Raw genomic sequence first — 26,445 nt, 5'->3', positions numbered from 1 at the left:
TAGTTCCTTCCCAGTAAAAGCAGAGATGGTTATGCCACTGTTTTAAGGTTTTCCAGTTTATAAGATGTTGGAAATTTCCTAAATCTGAAGCTCCCTCTCTGTGGTGATTCATAATAATAATATGCTCTGAATAATCTGTTTGCTGTAGTATAGCAATGTGGTAGCCTGGGTCTAAACTGTTCCAAAGAGTTGAGAAAATATAACCTAAGTCTGAGAGTACCCAGAGGAACAGATACGTTAGCTGCAGCTGTCTTGAAAAGAATTGAGAGATACAATTTTGGTTTTTATAAGGTAAGTAAATATGACTAATAAACTTGAGGCTCTTGCATAAGATTCTACTTTACAGTCACAAGCACCCTGGTGAGGTACTAAGAGGTGAAATCCTGCCAAACTCGTTGGATATTAACAAACCTTACTCATAACACAATTTTGCTATTTAGATCTCTTCTGGATCACACCAAAAAGACATTTCCCCCTGGATGAGAATTCACATGAGATTTGTTTTCATCCATGTGTGGGACTAGATTCAGCTCAGGAAATAAAGTGACTGGGTTAAGATGCAGACTGCTTGGCTGGCTTTGGATTTCACGGCTAGAAAATGGTAGCAAATAACTGGAAAGCAAGGAGCAACTAAAGTAATGCCTTAGTTGGTGCCAAAGTTTACTGGGTCTAATAAATCAGAAACAACAACAAGGTGACAGCAAGGGAGAATATCACCTGCTTTATTGGGTGTGGGTGGAAGTCATATTAATTTTTAGCTGGCACTGGAAAATAACATAAATTAATATTATCTTTAAAGGTATAACAGAAGAACTGTGAATGGGTAAACTGAATTTTCTTTATTTACCTATGTTACCAATTGCCTATCAATTTAAGGCAGTGAATAAAAAGGTACTGGGCTTCAATAATCACATGCTCCTCTAAGCTCAATTTAGATTGTGTTATCTTCTATCTGAACTTCTTTTTCCTTCCTCTGTTATTTAGTTTTAAGAGAAGATTCATGAAAGATGAGCTGTGAGGGTTGACAGAACTATATCATATAATGCATATTCATATTGTAATTATTAATGAAATAAATTTTGCTATTTATCTCTCATGAATTTACACTGACATTATAATGCAGCCATCCCTCAGTGGGGGTTGGTTCCAGAATCCACCACGATACCAAAATCCATGGATGCTCAAGTCCCATAACCTGTATAACCTGAATCAGATACAGAGAAGGGAGTTGGGGTACAGATGGATGCCCAATTTGACTAGAAAAAGAATAGGTCAAAGTTAGCAGAACAAAGGAAATAAAGATATGAGCAGAAATAAATAAAACAGAGAATAGAGAAATAATGGAAGATATTAACAAAACTGAGTTGGTTCTTTGAAAAAATTTTAAAAATTACAAACTTTTACCTAGACTAACCAAGAAAAAAGAGAAAAGACTCAAATAAGATTGTAAATGAAAGAGCAGAAATTACAAACAACACCACATAATTACAAAAAATCATGAGAATACTATGAACATTTATACACCAACAAATTGGACAATCTAGAAGAAATGAATAAATTCCTAGAAACACACATCCTACCAAGACTAAATCATGAAAGGTAGAAGAGGTGTGAACCCGAGAAAGTTTTTTCATAATCATGTTACAAAGCTGTATAATGGAAAGAGCACTAAATTTAGAGACAGGTTTTGTTGGGGTTTTTTTTGGTAAGGGAGGTCTCTTTTAGTTTAATATTACTTCCAAGAACTGGAAACATCTATTACATTATTTGAAATTTAGTTTTACTTATAAAAGATGGAGATAATATCTATTTTACAGGCTTGCTGTGAAGATTAAGTGAAATGATATTAAAGCAACTTGAAAATAAATACGATAAAAATGACATAATTTAGGTCTTATATTCCATTAATTTCTCAAAAGTAGTTACTCATTTCCAAGAATACAAGACAAAAAGGCAATTCATCTAAATAAAGAAAATAATAATAAACAGGCTAGCCCAGATTTCTTCATAGCAACATAGAATGCCAAAAGACAAGTAGGAGTGCCTATGAGTGAAAAAAATTATGACTCAAGATATTACAAGTAACCACTATGACCATTAGTCATAAAAGCAATGAAGAGATACAGGCATACCTTGAAGATATTGTGGGTTTGGTCCCAGGCCACTAAAAATGGTGCATACTGCAATAAAGTGAGTCTCACGAATTTTCTGGTTTCCCAATGCATATAAAAATGTTTACACTGTAATGTAGTCTATTATGTGTGTAACAGAATTATGTCTAAAAAATATACATACCTTAATTTAAAAATACTTTATTGATGTAAAATGCTAAACATCATCTGAGCCTAAGCAAGTGACAGTCTTTTTGCTGGTGGAGGGTCTTGTCTCAATACCGATTCCTGCCGACTGATCAGGGTGGTGGTTGCTGAAGCTGGGGGTGACTGTGACAATTTCTTAAAATAAAAGAGCAATATTCTCAAAGGCTAGGTAACTTGGAAAATTCAATATCTAAGAATGTGTCTTTTTTAAAAGTGCCATCCAATTATCAAGGTAACTAAGAGTCAAAGGTAAATAAATGTGAGGGGAAAATCATCATACAATGACGGGATAAATCATTGAACAGTTTGAACATGCAAGTATGGGAATTACAGTTATAAAAAGAATGTAAATGTTTAATATCTTAACAATGTAACACTGTCAATATAAATTTAAAAATCAAGGTATGAGGGACATAACTCTGTGGTAATTTTATTTTATATCAGTTCAGTAAAAAATTTAAATATGGTGTTTAAAAAACATAACGATTTAAACTTGTTAATAGTTTTCATTGACTTTTTCTAACCCTACAAGTATGTTTTAAAAAATAGTAAGTATTTTAGTGAGAATATATTTATAAGAAGATCAATATTTCCTTGAATTTTACTCTGGGTTTTTCCATCTGTAAAACTAAACTTAACATATTTTCTTTGAAAATATCAAGATTAAATATGATTTCACTTTTATGCATTTTTTATGAAAAAACGTATTTCTACCTTAACATATTTTCTTATAAAGTCTGCAAACTAATTCCTCACTTTTTCAGCTCCAGGGCTGATGCCCGCCCACTAATGGATGAAGCCAAGTCCTGGGGTTAGTCCTCCCCCACTGGCACCAAAGCCATGTCCTAGATTCTGGCTTCAGGGCCCAGGGTATCCCAAAGCTTGTGTTGGTCAGCTGGCGGATGGGGTGGGAGCCCAGCCAGTCCCAGGGTTGGTTCTTGCCTGCTGGCCAGTGGGCTGGGTCCTGCCATAGCAGGCTGTGGGGCTGCAGTTTTCCTTTGGCTGGTGCCTGCCCACCAGTTGATAGATCTGGGTCCCAGGGTCTCTGGCTGCAAGCCTCTGGGGTTCCCAGGTCTAGTGCCTGCACACTGGCATGTGATGTCAGTTCCTGGGCTTTCTGGTTGGTATGGCCATGTCCAGGGGCAACTGTGGGCTCAAGGGTTTTAATGCAGCCTGTCTGCTTGTGGGTGGGACTATGTGCTCACCCAGTTATTTGCTTGGCCTGTGGTGTCCCAGTACTGGTTCTGGCAGGCTGGTGGGTGGGGGCAGGGTTGCATCCCAAGGTTAATAAGCTAGAGGGAGGACTCCAGAGAAGCACTTGCTAACTCCAGTGTCCATGTGGCAGATCAAGCTCCCAAAAGTGGCTTCCAGCAGTGTCTATGTCCCCAGGGTGAGCTCCAGTTGTCTCCTGCCTCTCCAGGAGATCTCCAAGATCAGGAGTTATGTCTGACCCGGGATCCTTTCAAATTATTGCTTCTGCCCTGGGTCTTGGATCTTGTAGGATTTTGTGTGAGCTCTTTAAGAGTGGAGTCTCCATTTCCCACAGGCCCCTGGCTCCCACAAAAGCAAACCCTGCTGGCCTTCAAAGCCACATGTTCTGGGGGCTCATCTTCTAGGTGCAGGACTCCCAGGCTGGGGAACCCAATGTGAGCTCAGACCCCTTGCTCCTTGGGGAGCAACTCTGACTTTATAATTATTCTCCTGTTTGTGGGTTCAACCCAGGGGTATGGGTCTTGACTATACTGCAACTCTCCCCATCCTACCTGTCTCATTTTCTTTCCTTCTTTATATCTTTAGCTGTAGAAGAACTTTTACAGTAGGTTTTGGTCTTTTTCATCAATAGTTGTTCTACACTATACTACAAAGCTACAGTAATCAAGACATTATGATACTGGCACAAAAACAGAAAGATAGATCAACAGAACAGGATAGAAAGCCCAGAGATAAACCCATGCACATACGGTCACCTTATCTTTGATAAAGGTGGCAGGAATGCACAGTGGAGAAAGGACAGCCTCTTCAGTAAGTGCTGCTGGGAAAACTGGACAGCTACATGGAAAAGTATGAGATTAGATCACTCCCTAACACCATACACAAAAATAAGCTCAAAATGGATTAAAGATCTAAATGTAAGGCCAGAAACTATCAAACTCTTAGAGGAAGACATAGGCAGAACGCTCTATGACATAAATCACAGCAAGATCCTTTTTGATCCACCTCCTAGAGAAATGGAAATAAAAACAAAAATAAACAAATGGGACCTAATGAAACTTCAAAGCTTTTTCACAGCAAAGAAAACCATAAACAAGACCAAAAGACAACCCTCAGAATGGGAGAAAATATTTGCAAATGAAGCAACTGACAAAGGATTAATCTCCAAAATTTACAAGCAGCTCATGCAGCTCAATAACTAAAAAACAAACAACCCAATCCAAAAATGGGCAGAAGACCTAAATAGACATTTCTCCAAAGAAGAGATACAGACTGCCAACAAACACATGAAAGAATGCTCAACATCATTAATCATTAGAGAAATGTAAATCAAAACTACAATGAGATATCATCTCATACCAGTCAGAATGGCCATCATCAAAAAATCTAGAAACAACAAATGCTGGAGAGGGTGTGGAGAAAAGGGAACCCTCTTGCACTGCTGGTGGGAATGTGAATTGGTACAGCCACTATGGAGAACAGTATGGAGGTTCCTTAAAAAACTAAAAATAGAGTTACCATATGATCCAGCAATCCTACTCCTGGGCATATACCCTGAGAAAACCATAATTCAAAAAGAGTCAGGTACCAAAATGTTCATTGCAGCTCTATTTACAATAGCCCGGAGATGGAAACAACCTAAGTGCCCATCATCGGATGAATGGATAAAGGTGTGGCACATATGTACAATGGAATATTACTCAGCCATAAAAAGAAACGAAATTGAGCTATTTGTAATGAGGTGGATAGACCTAGAGTCCGTCATACAGAGTGAAGTAAGTCAGAAAGAGAAAGACAAATACCGTATGCTAACACATATATATGGAATTTAAGAAAAAAAAAAGTCATGAAGAACCTAGGGATAAGACAGGAATAAAGACACAGACCTACTAGAGAACGGACTTGCGGATATGGGGAGGGGGAAGGGTGAGCTGTGACAAAGTGAGAGAGAGGCATGGACATATATACACTACCAAACGTAAGGTATATAGCTAGTGGGAAGCAGCCGCATAGCACAGGGATATCAGCTCGGTGCTTTGTGACCGCCTGGAGGGGTGGGATAGGGAGGGTGGGAGGGAGGGAGACGCAAGAGGGAAGAGATATGGGGACATAAGTATATGTATAACTGATTCACTTTGTTATAAAGCAGAAACTAACACACCATTGTAAAGTAATTATACCCCAATAAAGATGTTAAAAAAAAAATAGTTGTTCTATAAATAGTTGTAATTTTATTGAGAGGAGGTGAACTCAGGGCATTCTGCTCTCGATCTTGGGAACTTCTCCAACTTTCATATCCTAAGTTAGGCTTTATGATCTCACAGATATGAACACTTTTGCACTATTTATGTGGATAGTTATGTTAAAACAAATTAGTAATGGTATAAGACACTCTAAAGACTCTGTTTAACCTTTTTAAAAGAAGGGACTCGGGGATATTAGAAATGCCCATTTATTTAATAACAATTGACTATAAATTCTCAGTGTTTATGATGGAAATGTATCTTTTAATCAATAATATGTTTTTAATGTAGCTCATGTTAATATAAATGTAACATGTTTTTCTTTTTTCTATAATCCAATAAGGCTATTTCTCTACATTGGGCTAAATTTTAAGATTTAGTTTTACAGTAGGTGGCATATGATATTAAGCTCTGAACATTTTTAGGATCATATAATTCAATCAACCATAGACACTTGAATATTTAATGCTTATTTTTGGTTTGGTTATTGTTTTTGCCTCATCTTTTAATTCATGATATTCTACTTCATGTTAAAACATAATTTAGCTTTATTATAGATAAAGCATATTAGTGAAGTAGAAATAGCTCAGAAAGGAAGTCAGAATACTTAACCTCACCTGCTTTGAGTGAATTTATATTCTGTAAGCATCAGTTAACACATATGTAAATTAGACCAATAATTTCCTCTCTCTTGCAAGGAACAAATGAAGTAGAGCAGACTGGTTTTATTAGTACTATTGCCCGATTGTAGCAAAGATTCCAAACTAAAATCAAGATACTTTAGACTATGCAAAATATGGGGGATTTTATTTTTATTTTTTTCTTTGAAATGCTGTTTCATGAGATTCTTGATCTGTTTTTGTTGTTTTTCCCACTGTTTCAAAGTTGCTTCATGGAATTCCTTCCAGAATATGATAAGGAACAGATACAAGAGTTTGCCAATAGGATTATGGAACAGAATAAAACTTCTGATGCATAGCACACATCTGGTTTAACAGTGACATCAAAGAAGGGAGAGTCTGAAGCCCACACGTTATTTTTAATTTGTTATATTCTTTGGTAATCCTTTCTTCTTTTGGGGTTTGGAAAGAACAAATATACAGAAAACTAATCAGTTAATGGGAAATTTTGAGGCAGAACAACTACTACGTGCATACGAAAAGAAAAAGTGGCAGTATTTTTTTTTCCCCAGAAAAATAAAAAAGATGAATCAGGCATTTTTCTCTCATTATTCCTGCTCATGGATAAAGCAATGAAATGATGTTTTCTTCTATACATAACCAGAAGGTCAGAATCAGGTATGTTTATAAATAGACTATATATATATGGCTAGATTGTTCACTGAAGTTCTGTGAAGAAAAGCAAAATGTATTTTAGAGCAAATGTATGTTTGCGTGATACCTTTGGCTGAACTGAGCAAAGCACAAAAGAAACCAATTATACCCCATGTTGTTAAATTACTTTAAAATTCTACTTTTAATCCTTGTTGGTTAAACTCCTGATTAACCATTCAAAATGTGTTATTACAAGTCTGCCAGAGCTCCTGGGGTCATTGAATCTCTGTATACTACCTTACTAGCTAAAGCGCTCTGCCTTTCTCTTCTAATGGGTGATGTGTGTACTGGAGGGCGAGGGGTATTGGAGGAAAATGAGGAGAAATCACCCTCATCACAGACATTGTACTGGCATATTTGCCTCGATATATACCCCTTGCACCCTTCCATTATAGCATTTTCTTAAATAAGTGTTGATGAATGAGTTACTAAATGAAGTTGGCTGAGCCTCTTTAATATTCAGAAACTCATCGAAGGGGGACAGGTAGAAGGCAAACTCCACCAGATAGCTGGGAAGCTCTGAGAATAAAAGACCCAATGAGGCCTTGAACTTCATCTGGGAACTGTGCCCTGGGAGCTATCCAAGGTACTAACCAGCTATAACTTAAACTTTGTTCCAATTCGGATTAGTTTGTCCTTGGAAAGCAGTGGGGGCAAAGGGGGTAGAGAGAAGGGAGAGATGTTCTTCTCCCAACTATAAATTTAAGGCCTGCCTTTGTTCCAAGTCATGTACACCTGGGACAATTATTTAATTTTTTAAGTCTGAATATCTTCACCTGGAAATGAACATAATAACTACCTATCTCATAGGATCATAAAATATTGTGAGGATCAAATTGGTTAACACATGTAGAACATTTAACACAGCATCTAGCACAGAATAGGTACTTTACAAATGTTAACTCATTATTATGCATTCAAAAATATAACAAGCACCCATGTACCTACCCCCAGAACTACTAAATGTTACACAATCCCCAGATTTAATGCCTATCTCTCTTACTAGAATTTTATACTTCATAGGGACAGAAAGCATATCTGCTTTTATCCATTGCTTGCCCAGTACCTGGTCCAAAATAATAGAGTAGCCACGAAGGAAAGAGAGCGGGTTGCATCATTAAAGCCATTTGAAAGAGGGGGAAATGTACACAGTATGCCAGCTTAGGAAAAAAATGGAGCCAGGGACTTTACCCAAAATATGGTCCTGCACTTTTTCTATCTATTAGAACCCCTTTTTAGTCATTCTTGAAGTATAAAGTAATATTATAAATACCTGGGCCAATTTCACAATAAAATGCTTTGGGAATTAAGGTATTTTTCAGCTTTGTCTTAAGGCTGTCTGACCCTACAAGTTCCTCTAAGTTTATAAACTCACCCCAGCACCACACAGGCAGCACAGCATAAAAACAAGCCACTTACACCCTCTTAATGTTTACAGTCTTCATTCTAAGCTCTAACTGTAAACTGTTTTGAATCTGGAATCCAAATCTGTTCCTGGATTCTCCTGTATTCAGACCTCAAGTATCGTCTTCCAGCAGATTGTGCTTCCTCACACTGTGCCTGACATCCATCATGCTTCTCCAGCTCTAATATCTATTTTCTTTTAACACTACGATCTTCTTTTCTCCTGTTATTCCTTATGGATTCAATCTGGATAAACATGCCAAATAGCCAGTCTTCCCTGGAAAACACCTCAACTCTGTAAACCAGAGACAAGTTAACTCTCCAGCTCTCATTCAACATGAAATCAGTAGAACTTTGGAAAATGAGTGCCTGAAAGAAATTCAGTGTACAGATCATTTGACTTATAATCATTCCAACCTCACCAAATACCAAAACAACAAAGAAAGTTTGATATGAATGGAATTCTTAAAACCTATTTTTCTGTATTTCCTAAAATCTACCTGGATTTTGTACAGTTATATCAATCTCTTTGTATTCAACATACCATATTTTAAGCACAATAAAGTTCATGCTAAAAACTAAGCCTACTTTTTCCTAATTAAAAATTTTTTATACTATGGAATGAACCCCTAAATGAAGCAATAGAAGGATAATTACTGCAAAATCAAGCACACTGAACAAAGAATAATCCAATATATTTGGAATGATGGACAGAATGATCTGCTAGCTTTGTCTCCTTACAGTTTTTATGATTATGTGAGATGTATAGACTGCATAAATGTCTACTTATTTCTCCTTAATTATTATTTATTCTTTTCTTCTTTTAGGATGTCAGCCAAAGGGGACATTAGGTCTTTCACGATAATCAAAGATGAACACTCTGCTTACAAATAAATATGTACATAGTCATGATTGCAGGCTGTTGAATCTGAAGTCCTTTGGAGACCATATACTTTCTTACTAATGACTGTAACAACTACACAGAACTAGTACTGAGAGACTAAAGAATTATCTTCACACATGAAATAATTGCATAGCTATGTTGATTTTCATTTTAGTAGCAGGGAAATATCCTCTGCTTGAGAAAGAATTTAAGTTTCTAATTTAAGTTTTTAAAAGTTTATTGGACTGGTTGTAGGGGTTAGTGGGAATGGAAATGTGGGTGCTATAAGTTGCCATCAAAGCCATTAAGGATAAGTTCCAAAGTCTTCATTCAAATAAAGAATGTTATATTAAAGAGCAATGTTATCAAAGATCACATTCATGTTCTGTGAATTGACTCTACTTTTTAATGTCCATTTAGAAGAAAATATAAAATAATATTTTATAGATTTATTTGGAAAACTCTGTCCTACGTATTGGCTTCATAGGATTTTTAGGAAAAGCACCTTCTCAAAATCCCATTTAATTACAAATATACCACCCTTCCCAATAAAGATTTAATTGGCTCCCAGAGTATTGGGAATTTGAATAATTGAATCAATTGTATGAACTAGGAGATGAGATATATTCAAAATCATCTTAAAGAGATAGAATGGCTTTCAGGTGTAAAGAAAGATCTTAGGCTAATACGACTAATGGCATTGGGATATTTGTAAGAATGTATGTATACCTCAAAATTGTGCGAGGATCAGCATAGAACAGAAAAAATATCTTCAGTGAACCAAAATTTATAGTGATTCCCTAGTACTATGCAGAGAAGAAGTAGCCAGTTAATTAAATTCAATGTTTTGTACTGTAAGATATTCATGCCTCTTATGGGAATGGATAGGTTATCACAGCTTAATTTTATTAGCCATTTAAATCAATCAAACAACTCTTGTTCCAATTTCATGGTGTCTCAAAAATATGATTTCCTGAATAGAGATTTCTGAACAGAGATGATAGAACAGCCAACATGAGTATCTAAGTTCAGACTTTGCTGTAAATCACTATGAGTTAATAAGTAGGCAACCTATTTAATATATCAGTCTCTTACGATGTTTATTATGAAGAAGTCCTTAAAGACAGATTCACTTTCATGGCACTGAATGAATCAAGTTTGGGGTTCCACAAGCCACTGACAGTTGACACAAAAGCAAGGCACAGCTTTTGAGTTACCCTCACCATGGCATAAGACAACTAAGCATTTCTTAGATGCTATTTAACCTCATATTTGTCACCTAAACTCTGAAATAAGAAGTGACATATGAGGTTTTGAAGCAACTCATGGCAAATCATGGCCATTCTCCGAGATGTGACCTTAAGGAATAGAGATATGACCCTTGTTACATATTCTACTGCTCTTAAATAAACTACCCTCATAGCATAGAACAAAAAACATATCATGCTCAAGGATTCTGTAGGTCAGGAATTGACAGAGTACAGTAGGGATATCTTATTTCTTTTCCTGGAGCCTCAGTTAGGAAGACCCAAATGGCCAGGAGTAACTTGCATACCTGAGCACTAAAGTTATATGGAGGCATCTTCACTGACATCTTGGGCATTTGGGCTGAAATGGTTCAAAGGACTTAGGCAACTGGGACTGTTAATCAGAGCACCTACATTTGACTTCTTGTGATTTCGGATTTCCAGAGCAGGGGTTGCCAGAGGAAACATCCTATGAGAAAGCAACCAGGGAGTGGCCATTCCAAGAGAATCAAAGAAAGCAGTATGGTCTTTTATGACCTAGCTTCAGAAATCACATAGTTTCACTTCTGCTAAATTCTCTTATTAGATTTATTTATAGCAAATCTCTAAAGTTAATCCAGTATTCTATCTTTATTTTCTACATAGCACACAGTTATGTTATTTATATGTTATATTTATGTTATTTATATGTTGACTTGTTTATTGTCTCTTCCTGGCACTAAAATAAGCTTAATGAGGGGAGAAATTGTGTTATTGACATACTTATTCACTGACTTACTTGCAACACTTAGCACTGTCCTAGCACATAAAAGGTGCTAAAATCTTATTGAATGAATTAATGAACAAATAAATGTTCCTACATTCCTTGATAGATTAAAATAAGTAGGACTATTTATAAAACATAGACGCACTGAATTTTCAAAGCTAGATGCTATAATACTGTGCTTGAAATCTGCGATTATCATAAAATATTTCGGGGAACACTAAATCTATGATATGTTGCATAAAATGGGTTTCATGGTCAAGTGTGTTTGGGAAACACTTAACCGAGTTAATTCCTGAAAAATCACTCTGCTCTTTCGCACATTAAAGTCTCTGAGAAATCTTAGCATTTAAAAAAATGTTTAATTTTGTTCTACTCACTTTACTCAACTTATTACAAAACACCTTAGAATAGTTACTTAGCTCCCATGGCTCTAGCTTTCCACTGAACACATTTTAGTCCAACCTCATCCTAATTTAGTTAGTGTTGATTCCTGGATATCTAGGTGCCAGAAGGATCTAAAGGTGAGGACCCCCTTTCTGGAGATGTCACCATATGGTGACAGAATTCAAGCTACTTGTTTAAGGTCACAAGGAGAGTTGCTGGAAAGCTGAGAACCGAAGACTATTTCTCCTTCCTATTAGTGAAATGTTTCATTTACAACACGGCAGCCTTTTCAGATTCATAGACACAACTCTACCTTGTGCTCATCATGGACATATGATTATCCTCTTTTGAAAACCCTTTGAGAGATATCGTTTGTAATCTCCCTCAGTAGTCTGCCCGATTATTTATCAGGTCAGACTCAGACTGCAGTAGGGTGGGATTCCATTCCGGAGGGAAAGCATTTTCTTTGTCTGATTTAAAATGTTCCATTAACAAGTAATTTATGATAAATTCACAAGCACAGTTTGCACTTGTGCCTTGGCCAATAGGGTGGTGGAACTTGGAGCAGGGTCTCCAGCATGCACTCAGTCCTTGGCACCAGGCCCCAGTTTAATGACAGTCTGAGCCCTCACACTTTCAGGCCCCGCCCAGTGAGGTTGCCAAGCGTTTGTCATAGTCATGCACATCAGTCAGTCACGGGAATGGAATGTGAAATGGTCCAGAGTGCAGCAGACCCTGAGGCAGAGGGTTTTCCAGCTCTAAAATGCTGAACATTTAAAATACAACCTCTACAGAGTCTACTGAATTAAAAAAATATGTATTTAAGTATTCAGATTCTCTCTTCAGTTCCTCAAAGATTTTAATCCCTCCACTGATTTAGAGACATAACTTCATTTATAAAAATCTTTCCTCTAGGCAGATATTTATCCATTTGTCCAATTATGCTATGTAATAAGCAGAATCTTAGGAAGCTGTTGATAAAATATTATGCAAGAAAGAGCATTGACTTTGCATTCCCACAGGAGCAGTTTAGTATCAATATTAGCTTCATCAGTTGCTATGGAACCCTCAGCAGTTTACTCAACAAAGCCAAGGTTCCCAAATCTGAAAAATAGAGACAGTAAGTACAGCTCCACTCTACTGTTGTAAGAACTAAATAAGAAAACATATTTGCAAATAGCTGACAAAATGCCTGGCACATGGTAGGCTTTCAATAAATATTCTTTCCTGTCTCACACAAAATCATCAGAGTTATATTTTAAGTCTACTGGGAAACAGTAATTAAAAGAATCTTGGGACAGTGGAATTGGGAAGTTGTTGTTCAATGGGTATACAGTTTCAGTTTTGCAAGATCAAGAAGTTCCAGCCATCTGTTACACAACAATGTGAACATAGTTAATTATTGAACTATACACTCAAAAATGGTTAAAATGGGAGAGGACATCAGCAAGATGGTGAAATATGAGGTCCCCTGCTCATATTCCCCCTCAGCAACAATAATTCGACAGCCATCCATGGACAAAATTGCCTTTGGGGGAGTTTTGGGATTCAGGTAGAAGATTCTGAAACAATGATGGAACCCAAGACAAAGAAGGGTTGTTTGAAGAGGTAGGTCTGAGCCCAGGTAGCAGATTTGTTGACTCTAATCTCAGCTACAGCCCTATAAACAACCCTGTCCCCGTGTGGACTTGACTACAGCCTCGTTTGGCCATGGTCCTGCCACCAGCACCATCTGCCAAGAAATTTAGAAGTCATGCCTGCCCATGGCTTGGGTAACAGGCCCATTGACCTTGGTTCTGGCTGTGGACCCTGAAGGGTCTTGTAAACCTGCTCCAGGTCCTCTTAGCCACCAGTCCTGCCCATCCATGTCCCAAAGCAGGCCCTCCAACCTCAGTCCTGTAGACCCTGAAATGTCCCTGTAACTCAGTTTTAACCTCTCTCAGCCATGGGCCAGAAACACTCCTTCCCTCCCAGGAACTCACCAAGGCTCATCTGTGTCCCCTGACGTAGGCCCATTGACCATGGTCCAACTGTGGATCTTGAAGCAGCCCTGTAACTGAGCTCCAACCCCTCACAGCTAAGTCTGGGAGCCCTCCTGACCACACAGGGACCTACTGGGAGTCATACCTGACTATGCCCCCCTGGAGGCAGGGCTGCCAACATCAACCCCACTGCAGGTTCTGAAGCAGCACTGTAACCTGGTCCCAGTCTCACTTGGCCATATTCCTGGGGAAGTCACGCCCAACCAAAAACCTAGTAGGAGGCATGCCTTTCCATGCCCCCAGAGGCATACTGCAGACCTTGGCGCAAGCCACGGACCATGAAGCAGCCCTGTGACTTCCTTCTAGCCCCTCTCAACTGTAGCCAGAGCTCAATCCTTCCTACCCTAAGACCTGTCAGTGATCTGTCAGGAGCCATCCTAGAGACCCAAAGAGAACCACGCTCATCTGCACACCTGACAACAGACCTACCAACTGTGAAACTCATTTTGGGCCCAGCAGCAGCCACGCGACCCAGCTCCAAGCACACTCGATTGTGATCCTGGAGAAAATATCATCATCCCAGAGACCCAACAGAAGACATGCGCCTGATAAAGGCAATCTGTAAAAACTAGAAGAGGTGTTTACTTCTTCAAATGTACAGACACCAAAACAAGGCTACATGGATCACAAAGAATCAGGTAAACATGACACCACCAAAAGAACCTAATGAAACTCCAATAACCAACCCCAGAGAAATGGAGGCTGATGTACTGCCTGACAAAGAATCCAAAATGATCATCATATAGAAGCTCGATGAGGTGAAAGAGAGCACAGATAGACAGCTAAATGACATAAGGAAAACAATGTATGGACAAAACAAGACATTTAATAAAGGAATAAAAACCATAAAAAAAAAACAAGCACAAATCCTGGAGATGAAGAATACAATAACAGCACTGAAGCATTCAATAGAGAGCTCAACAGCAGCCTCGATCATGCAGAAGAAATAATCAGCTAATTCAAAAATAAGTCATTTGAAATTAGCCAGTTAGCAGAACAAAAAGAAAAAAGAATTTTAAAAGGGTGAAGAAAACACATGGGACTTATGGGTTGCCATCAAGCATTATGGGAGTCCAAGAAGAGAGAGCGAAAGAGGTAGAAAGCAATTTTAAAAATCATGGCTGAAAACTTCCCAAATCATGGGAGGGATATGGGCATCAAGATACATGAATCTCAAAGGACCCAAAACAAGATCAACCCAAAGATTATCCCTAGAAACATTACAAATTAATTCTCCAAAGACAAAGAGAATTTTGAAAGTAGCAAGAGAATAGACTCATCACATATAAGGTTATCAGTATACTTCTCATGAGAAATCCTGCAACCCAGGAGGGAGTGGGATGATATAGTAAAAGTGCTCAAAGGAAAAAAATAATAATATTATACCCAGCAGAGCTGTACTCCAGAAATGAAGAAGAGATAAAGAATTCCCATTCAAAAAAAAGCTGAGGGTGTTCATCACCACTAGACATGCTTTATAAAAACGTTAAAGAGAGTTCTTCAAGTTGAAATGGAAGGACACTAAGTAACAACATAAAAACATATGAAAGTATAAAACTTACCAGTAAAGGTAAATATATAGTCAAACTCAGAATACTCCAATACTATAATTATGGTGCATAAATCACTTTCAACACTCGTATAAAAATTAAAAGACAAAAGCATTTAGAATTACTGTAGCTATAATAATCTGTTAATGGAGAAACAGAATAAAAAGACATAACATAAAATGTGGAGAAGTATAGAGTTTTTGTATTTAACTGAGGTTAAGTTGCTATCAAGTTAACATAGACTTATGAGAAGTTTTATGTAAACCTTATGGCAACCACAAAGAGGAAACCTCTAGTAGATACAAAAAGATAAAGTGTAAGGAATCAAAACATACCACTACAAAAAAACCCAACAAATCACAAAGGAAAAAAACAAAAAAGGAAAAGAGAGACAAAAGAACTATAAAGCAGATGGAAAACATTAGAAAAATGACAAAAGTGCTTCACTAAAATAATTAGTTTAAATGTAAGTGGATTAAATTCTTCAATCAAAAGACATAGAGCAAATGAAGAGACTAAAAAAAAAAAAAAAAAAAAACAGAATCCAACTCTATGCTGTCTACCAAAGACTCACTTTAGATTTAAGGACACATATGAGTTGAAAGTGAAGGGGTAGAAAAAGATATACCATGTAATTAGTAAACAAAAGACAGCAGGGGTAGCTAAACTTATAACAGAAAAAAAAAATAGATTTTCTGTCAAAATCAGTCACAAGAGAATGTCACTATATAATGAAAAAAATTAATTCATCAAGAGGATATAACCATTATAAATATATATGCACCCAATTTTGGAGCATCTAAATATTTAAAGCCAATATTCACAGAACAGAAGGGAGAAATTGACAGCAATACAATAATGGTAGGGTACTTCAGTACCTCATTTTCAACAATAGATAGATCATCCAGAGAGAAAATCAACAAACTTTAATAACACTATAGACTAAAAAAAAATCTAAAAGACATATATAGAACATTCCATCCAACAGCAGAAGAATGCACACTGTTCTTAGGCACACATGGAAAATTATCCAGGATAGATTATATCTTAGGCCACAAAACAGGTCTTAACAAATTTAAGAAGATTACAATCATATCAAATATTTTTCCTGACCACAATGGTATGAAACTAGAAATCAATAACAGAAGGAAAACTGGAAAATTCACAAATATTAGGATATTAAACAACACATTACTGAATAACCAATGCATCAAAGAAGAAATCAAAATAGAAATCAAAAAATATCTTGCAACAAACAAAAATGAAAAACAACATACCAAAACTTATGAGATGTAGAAGGAGCAATTCTAAAAAGAAAGTCTGTAGTGACCACTGCTTACATTAAGAAAAAAGAAAGATCCCAAATTAAGCTATCTAATTTTACATTTCATGAAACTAGAAAAAAAGGAACAAACTAAGCCCAAAGTAAGCAGAAGAAAATGATAAAGACTTGAGGAAAAATAAATAAAATAGAGACTAGAGAGAAAACAGGAAAGGTCAACAAAACTAAGAGTTGATTTTTTGAAAACATAAACAAACTTGACAAAACTTTAGGTAGACCAACCAAGAAAAAAAGAGAGGAGGCTAAAAAAAATAATTGTATAAATGAAAGAAGAGAAATACAACTGATACTACAGAAACACAAAGGCTCATAAGAGACTGCTATCAATTATATATTGACAAATTGGATAACACAGAATAAATGGGTAAGTTCCTAGAAACAATAAACCTACCAAGACTAAATCATGAACAGAAAATCTGAACAGACATTAACCAGTAAGGAGATTGAAGCAGTACTAAAAAATTTAAAAATCCCAACAAAGAAAAACACAGAACCAGATGGCTTCATGTGTAAATTTGACCAAACATTTATAGAAGAATTAATGCCAACTCTTTTCAAACTCCTTCAAAAAACTGAAGAGCAGGAAACACTTCCAAACTCATTTAAGAGGTCAGCACTACCCTCATACCAAAGCCAAACAAGAATCCTACAAGAAAAGAAAACCACAAACCAATATATTTGATGAACACACATGCAAAAATTCTCAAAATAAAATACTAGCAAACTGAATTCAACAGCATATTAAAATAAACACACATATCATCGAGTTAGATTTATCCCTGGGATGCAAAGATGGTTCAAAATACACAAGTCATTGTGATATACCACATTTATAGAATGATGGATAAAAACCATGGGATTATCTCAATAGATTTAGAAAAGCACTTGACAAAATTGAGTATTTTTTCATTAAAAAAAAAAAACTCAACAACTTAGTATAGAAGGTTTAGAAGAAATGTACCTCGACATAATGAAGGCCATATATGACATGCCCACAACTAACATCATACTTAATGGTGAACAGATGAAAGATTTTCCCCCAAGATTAGAAACAAAATGAAGGTTCTCACTCTCACCACTCTTATTCAACATATTCATAGAAGTTCTGGCTAAAAAAAATCAGGGAAGAAAAAAAAATAAAAGGCATCCAAGTAGGAAAGGAAGAAGTAAAATTGTCTCCGTGTTGCAGGTGACAAAATTTTATTTATAGAAGACCCAAAAAACTCCATCAAAAAACCGTTAGAACTAACAACCAAATTCAGTAAAGTTGTAAGATACAAAATCAATATAAAAAAATCAGTTGCATTTCTTTATCGAACAACAAACTATCCAAAAAAGAAATTAGAAAAAAAAATTCCATTTACAATACCATCAAAAAAGAATAAAATACTTAGGAATAAATTTAACTAAGGAAGTGAAAGAGCTGTATACTAAAAACTATAAAACACTGATGAAAGAAATTGAAGAAGGCACAAATAAATGAAAATATATGCCATGTTCATGGACTGAAGAGAGAATTAATATTGTTAAATATTCATACTACCCAAAGTGATCAACAGATTTGATGCAATCTCTATTAAAATTGAAATGTCATTTTTCATAGAAATAGAAGTAAAACAATTATAAAATTCATGTGGATCCACAAAACTCCCTGAATAGCCAAAGCAATCTTGAGAAAGAAAAACAAACCTGGAGATATCACACTTCCTGATTTCAAATTATATTACAAAGCTATAGCAATCAAAACAGTATTGCACTGGCATAAAAAACAGACACACAGACCAATGGAACAGAATAGAGAGCCCTAAAATAAACCCACACATGTATGCTTAACTAATCTTGACTAGAGTGCCAAGAATACACAATGTGGAAAGGATTGCCTCTTCAATAAACAGTCTTGAAAAAACACTAGGCAAAAGAGTGAAATTGGACCCCTATCTTACACCATACACAAACATTTACTCAAAATGGATTAAAGACTTAAATGTAAGATCAGAAACCATAAAACTTCGGGTTTGGTGGGACTACTCAAACTAAAAATCTTCTGTACGACAGAGGAAATAATCAATGAAATTAAGAGGCAACTTATGAAATGGGAGAAAATAGATACATCTGGTAAGTGGTTAATATCCAAAAAACATAAGGTACTCATAAAATGCAATAGTCAATGGTGAGGCGAAGGGTAAGCTGGGACAAAGTGAGAGAGTGGCATGGACATGTATACACTACCAAATGTAAAACAAATAGCTAGTGGGAAGCAGCCACAGAGCACAGGGAGATCAGCTCGGTGCTTTGTGACCACCTAGAGGGGTGCCACAGAGAGGGTGGGAGGGAGGGAGACGCAAGAGGAAAGAGATATGGGCATATATGTATACATATAGCTGATTCACTTTGTTATAAAGCAGAAACTATCACACCATTGTAAAGCAATTATACTCCAATAAAGATGTTAAGAAAACAAAACAAAACCCAATAACCCAATTATAAAATGGGCAAAGGACCTTAACAGAAATTTTTTCCAAAGAAGACATATAGATGGCCAACAGGTATATGAAAGGATGCTCAGTATCACTAATGATCAGAGAAATGCAAATCAAAACCACAATGAGACGGTTAATAACAAAAAGAAAAGAGCTCACAAATTTTGGCAAAGGTGTGGAGAAAAGAGAACACTTGCACTGTTAGTGGCAATGTAAATTGGGCAGCCACTATGGAAAACCATGTGAAAATTCCTCAAAAAAAAAAAAACAGAACTACCATATGATCCAGCAATCCAACTTTTGGTTATATATCCAAAGGAAATGAAATCACTATCTTGAAGAGATATCTGCACTCATATGTTCATTGCAGCATTATTCATAATAGCCTATATATATATACACATATGTATACATATATATGTGTGTGTCTGTAGAAAATTGGAATATTATCCAGCCATAAAAAGAAGGAAAGCTTGTCATCTGTCACAACATAGATGAATCTGGAGGACATTATGCTAAGCCAGGCATAGAAAGACAAATACTGTATGATCGCACTTATACGTGGAATCTAAAGAAGTTAAACTCATAGAACCAGAGTGTAGAACAGTGGTTGCCAGGCATCAGGAGATGGAAGAAATAGAAATGCTGCTCAAGGAGTATAGACTTTCAGTTATAAGATGAATAAGTTCTGAGGATCTAATTACAGCATAGTAATTATAGTTTATAATACAGTGTTGTGCACTTAAATGTTCTCACCAAAAAAAAAAAAAATTGGTAACTATGTGACATGATGGATGTGTTCAAATTGGGAAAAAAGGTTAACATAGTTTTATGTTATATGTTTTTTTACCACAATTAATTTTTTTAACTAAAAAAAGAGGAAAACATCAGGAAAATCCCAATTGAGGTACATTCTACAAAATACCTGACCATTACTCCTCAAAACTCTCAAGGTCATGAAACACAAGGAAAATCTTAAAAAACTGTCACATCCAAGAGGAGCCTAAGGAGACATGATAACTAAATGGAATGTAGTATCCTGGATGGAATTGGGGGGTGGATGGGGAGAGGTGGGGCCTTACTTAAAATCTATAGGAATCTGAATAAACTATAGACTTTAGTTAATAATGATGTTTCAGTATCAGTTCATTAATTGTGACAAGTGTACCATACTTGTAAAATATTAATAATAGGAGAAACTTTGTGGAGGATATATGAGAAGTCTCTGTACTATCCTCTCAATTTTTCTGTAAATCTAAAACTGCCCTAAAAATAAAGTTTGTTTTTAGAATAAAGTTTTAAAAGATTGGAGTTGATCCCTTTGTAAAGCAAGGTAGTGTTTTAATATGAATAAATACCTATGTATTTACTTGTTCTGAAATGTCAGATTTTAGCACGGGCAACTTTTAAAAAGGAGAACAACTTATATTATGTCAATATTTCTTCTGTATCACTTGTGGATAAAATATGAAAACTAAAATATACTTATTTATAAATTTTTAAACTATAAAAGGGCTGCTTATTCTTTATCTCTTCATAAAATTACAGCACTTATACTTCAGAGTGAATATTTGGGAAATTGTAAATGTATAACAGAGGAAAAAAGCACATAATTAAGCCTCCATGTATTAAAACTTTGGCCAAAAATAGGCCAATAGAATAGTAGGCCAGGTAAAGCAAGGAAAGGACAGATCTGTGATATACGTATGGTGATAGAAAATCTTTGGGACTGGTTAATTAATAAAATTACAAACTTTAGAAAACATTGTTTCACTGATACATGATGCACCAATTCCACTCTGTAATATCCACAGAAATGTGTGCATATGTTTACCAAAAGACATTACTAGAATATTCATAGCAACACTATACATAACAACACTATACATAACAGCACCAACAGAAGACGCTACCTAAATGTTCACCAATAGAAGCGCTAAAAGGAATTATGATATGTTTATACAATGGAATACAGCATTACCCAAGATAATAAATAATCTATGACTAACAGCAACACTGAGGAATCTCACAAGCATAATACTGAGCCAAACAAACCAGACGTGAAAGAATACATATTATATGATTCATTTCACATAAAGTAGAGAAACATACAGAACTTATCTATTACCAAGAGAGCTGTTATTCTTTGGGAGTTAGTAAGTAGAAGGAACTAAAGAGGCTTCTGGGGTGCTGGTAATAGTCTCTTCCTTGATCTAGGCATGTCCAGTTTCTCAACATTGATGAGTTGCACACTGATAACGTGCTACCTTTCCTGGTGGTACTTTATACTTTAATTAAAAATTCCAAAAATTTTACTTGAAATTAGTTTGGCCATGACCCCAATATTTAAAAATTTGCATAATATCAAACAGACTCTACTGTATAGCTCTAAGTACATCAGATGAAAAATGGTTCAGAATTCAGCTTGTAAGGGCTCAAGGTCATGTAGAAGAAGAAAATACCATGTATTTAGATTACGTCCATATAATCCTGAAGTATAAGATTAACTGAGCCAATTAATCAGACCAATGAAACGGAAAACTGTAAAACCAGTCCATTGACTGAGGGGAAAATATTTGTTCTAGATTCCTCATGGGATTCTATTCCTGCTTATTCATCACTAGTCACTGAGGATCCTCAACCATAGGCTCCAGCCTCGTTGGCCCTTAAGCCAATGAGCATCACACTGAGAGACCATCTCCGAAGTAATCAGTGGGGTCTAGAGTTAGCTGGAATCCCCATAACTGAATCACTAAACCTCAGCCTTTGTGTCTCCTCCACCTGTGCAAATTCTGTATATTTGGGTTTTACCACTCTTCCTACTTTGTGTTCCAAATATCTCTAGGACCAGTATCCTAAACTCTAGCCAGTTTGGCCAGGATCCTGCAAGCCTGCCTGGCTCTAGCCAGCTCCCTCTCCTTTCAGAGTTAGGTCCTGTCCCAGTTTTATTTAAAACTGTTTGAGCTCCCCTTGGACTCAAGAGAGGACCACCAGCCTAACTATAAGGGTTTCATTTGCTGCTAGGCACCCAACCACCAGGCAGGGCCTTTTAATTATGAACACTGTGTTCTCAATTACTTTAACTTTGCTTGCTGACCTCCCTTCTGAGCATGAGCCCTAAGCCAGGCCATTTTTTAGAATGGTTTATTCCCCTTTTCCTGATATGCCACCATTGTATTCCAAGATCCATAGGCAAAGCCCATGAAAAATATGATATGGTGAAAAAAGCTCCTAGTCACTGCCTTCTTGGCTACAGAGTTAACCAAATAAAAATGTACCAGCTTACATTATTTTGATGCTTAGTAACCTAAAGGCATGGAAAATTCTCTCAATAAAAAGGCATTTAGGCCTGGCAAAGCCTGGAACTGCAGACAATGATTTGCAGTTCTACATTTCAACTCATTTTCCATAAACATGTATAATCATTACAAGGTTAAAATTAAAGTTCACTTGTGCCTCAAACTATAGAAATCACTTTATATCAAATGTCAACCAAATCTGCAAGCTATTTTCATGTAAGGAAGAAAAACATACTTTGATATTTCACACCAAAAATATGCTTTCTGGGCACGTTCAAATCAAAATAAAATTATTCACCTTAACAATTCAATCTAAAAGTAAATTAAGATAGTTACATAACCTAATTTGAAAAGACTATAAAATTTTAAAGCAAAAATTAGAAATGGCTGAATTCTGAAAATATATATCAAAGGGAGTACCTGGAACCACAACTACCTTTCAAATGATTCTATTACAGTAAAGTCAAGCTTAACAGTTCAACTAGACTATTTCCCTGAAATAATCATTTTTTTACTGTTTTGTGGTTGCCCAATTATTCAGGTGTCCTTACACTGTGTGTTCATTGGCTCCTGTTGGCCTGAGGTCTCCACTGCATCATGGTCTACCTGGCCTGACCACCACAAAATGAAAAGTGAGCAAATCCACTTATTGTAAGGTAATAAAAGGCACTGTTCACAGGCTAGGCAAGATCATTGTCTATAAAGTGGTTGATGCAGGAATAGATAAAGATATACCAGTTGGGAAAAGCTTTGGATAATGTCAAAATGAATACCTGACTGAAGATCAAGAGAACCAAGCTACTTCAAGGCTACTTCCAGGCGTAAGTAGTTGTAGGATTGAATACATTTGATGAATTTGATTGAATACATTGATGCATTTCTAAAACTTAGTAACTGAGCACAGACAATAGATTTTGGTACAATGAGGTGCTGTCAGCAAATTCTATAATTACAGAATAATTTCGATAAGTTGTTGTCCTAGTCAGTTCAGGGTGCTATAACAGGATACCAAAGATAGGGTGCCTTAAACAATAAACATTTAAATTTTTTTTTGGTTGAAGTATTTACAATTTACAATGTTGTGTTAGTTTCAGGTATACAGCAAAGTGATTGTTATATTTTTCTGATTCTTTTCCCATATAGGTTATTACAAAATACTGAGTATAGTTCCCTGTGTTATACAGCAGGTCCTTGTTGTTTATCTGTTTTATATACAGTAGTGTGTGTGTATTACTCCCAAATTCTAATTTATCCCTTCCCCTTCCCCCCTCCTTTCCTCTTTGATAACCATAAGTTTGTTTTCTATGTCTGTGAGTCTGAAAACAACAAACATTTATTTCTCAAAGTTCTGGAGACTGGAAAGTCCAAGATCACGGTGCTCAATCCAGCATCATGTAAGAGTACTCTTCCTGGTTTGCAAATGACTGGCTTCTCATTGTGTCCTCACATGCCAGAGAGAGACAGAGAGGAGAAAGCTGTCTACTGTCTCTTCTTATAATAGCACTAATTCCCTTCATGAGGGCTCTACCCTCATGACCTAATTACCTCCCAAAGGCCCCACCTCCCTACATCACAGTACTGGGGATTAAAATTTTTCAAAACATGAATTTTGAAGAGACACAAACTTTCCAACCATAACAGTTGACATTCCTAGAGCATGAAACTGGATAAAAGAAAATTTTGCAGTGCAGTGAATATGGTTTCTCTGACAGGAATTTAGAAAAAGCTACATGACTTCGTTAAAATTGTAAATATTTGCTGTGGGCACACTGGACCACGATGTTTCTGGTTCACTCTGCTTAAAAGAAAAACTTAACAATAAGAGGTGTCTGCTCTAAACTCTCTCTTTTCAAAATTCATTACTAACCAAACTTAATGATGGCCTGGATTAATTTTTAAAGATAGGACATAAATTTTCTTGATGTATTTATATGAATCACTTTATATACTGCACAATGCATAATGAATTCAAGCTTTCAATGATTTAAAACTAGTTAAGCTGTAATTTAATATACTGTCTTAGTGTTTTTATCTTAATTCCAGCTATAATGTTTATTTCCTAGCTTTCCATTTACTCATTTAGATATCTTAGGTAATTTATTTACTTTTTTGTTATTTTTATTTTCATATGTGTGCAGGCAGTAGGAAACATTTCTTACCTATTTCACAAGACTATTAGATCAGCTGAATTACTCTTCATCTCCAAAGAAGGAATAAATGACATTAGCATAGGTTACAATTTTTCCAAATAGACAATGACTATTGTTATATTTAGTTATATTCTCTGTACTCATAGTCATATATGTTCCAATATTCTGTAAAGAGTATATATGCATGAAAAATGCTTATAATTAATTTTAAAATTTTATTCAAAAACTCAGGTAGGTAACAGAGCAGATGAGGCAATGTATTAGAAAAACAATCCCAAGGAGACAGTGAGTGAGAAGAGTTTCTAGAATCGAGACTATTCTTTCCTTTGACCTTATTTTCTTTAAGAATAAGGAATCCAACAACTGATCGTAGCCATCAGATCCACTTGGATCAGGAAAGCAAAAGTGATACAGGGCTTCCCTGGTGGCACAGTGGTTGAGAGTCCGCCTGCCGATGCAGGGGACACGGGTTAGTGCCCCGGTCTGGGAAGACTCCACATGCCGTGGAGCGGCTGGGCCCGTGAGCCATGGCCGCTGAGCCTGCGCGTTCAGAACCTGTGCTCCGCAACGGGAGAGGCCACAACAGTGAGAGGCCTGCATACCGCAAAAAAAAAAAAAAAAAAAGTGATACGAAAAAGCAAAAATAATCATTTAGGTATTTCTCAAGAAGTGTGATATATAAAAAGATCCTTAGACTAGATTCTTTGATTTTTTATTTCTCTCTGTGAATATAAACTTTAAGTACAGTAGTGGATAAGTTAAGGCTTGATCATAACTCCTTATACCCTATTGTTCAATGAAGGGCTGAGCTTTAAGTATAAGCATAGAAACATAAGATGTCTTATCCCCTTATTTTACAGATGAAGATTTCTAGTTCACTGGGATAAATTTACTTGTCCTAGAATAAAATAAATTCAGGTCAGACCTAGAATTGGAATGCAGAGTTCTCATTCTTTGTTTAAGATCCTTTCCATTAACCCAAATTATCCCTAAATTATTCTTAGTTGGACCTGATAGTTATTGAGATTATTAAATTCTTACTTAATTTGTACATTTAAATTTTATATATTTATATACTATGTCACTTTCTAGCAAGGGGTTATTCCTAAATTATGGAGAGCTTTAAGGAATTAAGTCTTATCTGAGTTTAGAGCAGTTCTTCTACTCGCACATTAATGAACAGTCACCATCAAAGCTGAATCTTCTTTTGCTCTAAGTAAAATACTTTTTTTTTTTTTTTGATAAGAAAGTAGAATTTATTGGTGGGCATGAGTAAGGAGGGGACAGTGCCAAGGCTCTCACGAGCGCAGGGCCTGCCATGTGTCCAGAGGGCCACGATTAGGGATGTATTCGACCCCACAGCCATCGGGAATGAGCCGCTTTTCTGCCACCATGTTTTCAAATTTGTCTGCATTAAATTTAGTAAATCCCCACTTCTTGGAGATGTGGATCTTCTGGCGGCCAGGGAACTTGAACTTGGCCCTGCGGAGGGCCTCAATCACATGCTCCTTGTTCTGCAGCTTGATACGGATGGACATTATGACTTGGCCAATGTGGACCCTGGCCACTGTGCCCTGGGCTTTCCAAAGGCACCATGCATAGCTGTCTGGAGCCTAGACTGGGGACAGCATGCCTGTCATTAATGTCCACTGGAAAGAGCTGTCTCCAAGGTCCCTCAGGGCAACCCATACAGGCAACAGGCTGGTACACTACCAAGGAGGCTACTCTTTACAGCCATTGTGCACGGGGCCCCCATCGGGAAAAGAACACAGTCGGCTTAATTGGCTGCTA

The 26,445-nt window shown here is 36.4% G+C and overlaps 1 long non-coding RNA gene, 1 other non-coding gene and 1 pseudogene across 5 annotated transcripts in view; all 3 read right to left on the bottom strand.

Moving 5' to 3' along the window:
- The window catches only part of LOC149747847 (large ribosomal subunit protein uL16-like), a 41,631-nt pseudogene extending 15,279 nt beyond the window's left edge, over positions 1-26,352 (bottom strand).
- Positions 1-26,445, bottom strand: part of LOC149747846 (uncharacterized) — a 325,556-nt gene that overhangs the window by 202,576 nt on the left and 96,535 nt on the right. The gene's annotated exons all lie outside the window — the stretch shown is intronic.
- Positions 26,312-26,445, bottom strand: LOC115801811 (small nucleolar RNA SNORA70). The gene has a single exon (XR_004022163.1). It is a non-coding gene; the product is annotated as a small nucleolar RNA SNORA70 (small nucleolar RNA).

This window comes from Delphinapterus leucas, chromosome 12 (assembly GCF_059928025.1).
Source record: "Delphinapterus leucas isolate spDelLeu-1000000601 "Yukka" chromosome 12, BTC_Dleu_Yukka2, whole genome shotgun sequence".
NCBI lineage: Eukaryota > Metazoa > Chordata > Mammalia > Artiodactyla > Monodontidae > Delphinapterus > Delphinapterus leucas.
The sequence above is the reverse complement of the archived record's forward strand: the minus strand, read 5'-3'. Positions and strand labels throughout refer to the sequence as shown.